Genomic DNA, 2001 nt, shown 5'->3' on the forward strand with positions numbered 1-2001 from the left:
CTTGAAAAATAATTAAATAAAAAAATTGAAAAAAGGAAAAAAAAAGAAAAAGAATCATAATGCAGATATGAAATAAATATTACAATTTCTTAAATCAGGGCATATAGTTATATTAAAATTCTTTGTGTAATTCTTTATTGTTTTCTGTAAGTTTAAATTTACTTCATAGGTAAGTTAAAAACAGGTAACCAGTTTGGAAAAGAAGGGGAACCTTTCAAAGAATGACAAGGATACAACCTTTCTCTGAGCTCATGTTGAGATTATCTCCACTTTGTATTGCTTCTCCAGCCCTGACCTCTACCACAATTCAGTTCTTGACCAGGTCTCTGTAAGGAATGGAGGGAAACCAGTCATGGGCAACAGAGTTCGTGCTGCTGGGATTCCAGCTCAGCCCAGAGACACAAATGTTCCTTTTCTGGGTTTTTCCCTGTTCTACACCTTCAGTCTGCTGGCAAATGGCATGATCTTTGCACTCATCTGTCTTGACCGGAGACTACACACCCCCATGTACTTCTTCCTCTTCCACCTGGCCATCATTGACATGTCCTATGCTTCTAACAGTGTCCCCAAGATGCTGGCAAACTTAGTGACCCAGAAGAGAGCCATCTCCTTTGTCCCATGCATCATGCAGAGATTTTTGTATTCGAGTTTTGCTGCTATAGAATGCCTGATTTTGGTGGCAATGTCCTATGATCAGTATGTGGCCATTTGCCACCCCCTCCACTACACTGTCATCATGAGCTGGACTGTGTGCACGGTCCTAGCCACTATGTCCTGGTCATGCGGATTCCTCCAGGCTCTGTAAACATACTTCTGCTTCTAAGGCTGCCTTTCTGCAGGTCTCAGGAAATAAATCACTTCTTCTGTGAGATCCTGTCTGTCCTCAAGCTGGCCTGTGCTGATGTCTGGCTCAACAAACTGGTCATCTTTACTGCTTCTGTCTTGGTCTTAGTCGGGCCCCTCTGCTTGGTGCTGGTCTCTTACATACACATCCTGTGGGCCACCCTGAGGATCCAGTCTGGGGAGAGCCGCAAGAAGGCCTTCTCCACCTGCTCCTCCCACCTCTGCGTGGTTAGGCTCTTATTTGGCTGTGCCATGGTGGTTTATATGGTCCCTGACCCCAGTCAACGAGGGGAGAAGAATAAAGTTCTATCCCTATTTTACAGTCTCTTTAACCCAATGCTGAACCCCCTTATCTACAGCCTGAGGAATGATCAGGTGAAGAATGCCTTTTGTAGGGTGGTACAGGTGAGGTCCAGGTGAAGGGAAAACTCAGATGGTACTTCCAAATAGAAGCTTCAGATAGGAATTGTTCAAATTCTAGCTCTGAAAATAGGATAAACTTTCTTGGTAGATCATAGCTTTTAAACTTGATATGGGACAACTAAATTATTAGAATATTTATCTTTCTTTTATAAAAAAGTGAATTCTCATTTTCTCAAGCCAGGAATATCACACCGAGAAGTAAGTAAATGTGAGAAAATTGTATCAACACACTTCTCTATACTTAGATATCTGACTTCCCCTAACCTTGTGATAGTTGGAAACAGCAGAGTAAATGTAATGCCCTATGAGATTCCTTCTGAAGTGTCCTAAAATTTTAATACAAAAAATACTGCAGAATTATATGAATGTGCCCCACCAGTTGTGTGGTGAATGCAGTGAAAGCTTAAAGAAACTCTAAATTCCTTGGTGAAGTAATTTACTAGCAAAGGAAAAAATTTTGTGAAAGTTGTATTGCAACAAGAAACTATGTAAAATATCCTAAAATATCTTAAAGTTCAAATGAAGAAAATGTACTAGTAAATGTTTAAATGGTTCTACAGGTAAACAGTTTGAGCATTACTCAGTTTACATTTATTTTTGGGTTATGATCATTTCTAACAGAGCAAGATTAAATCCCCTGTTGAAGTTCTTAAATTTTTTCCTGCCTATATTCTTGTAGTGTCTGAACCACTCAGATGAAGATGGCTTGAGGCAGCAGCAAGCAGCACAAGACAA

The 2001-nt window shown here is 40.2% G+C and overlaps 1 pseudogene; it reads left to right on the forward strand.

Moving 5' to 3' along the window:
• The first annotated feature begins 335 nt into the window (after positions 1-335).
• LOC118996442 (olfactory receptor 2A2-like) lies at positions 336-1263 on the forward strand (annotated as a pseudogene).
• Positions 1264-2001: the final 738 nt, after the last annotated feature.

The sequence above is a fragment of the Sturnira hondurensis genome, unplaced genomic scaffold, assembly GCF_014824575.4.
Source record: "Sturnira hondurensis isolate 20B ecotype Veracruz unplaced genomic scaffold, ASM1482457v3 Scaffold0011346, whole genome shotgun sequence".
NCBI classification, from domain to species: Eukaryota; Metazoa; Chordata; class Mammalia; order Chiroptera; family Phyllostomidae; genus Sturnira; species Sturnira hondurensis.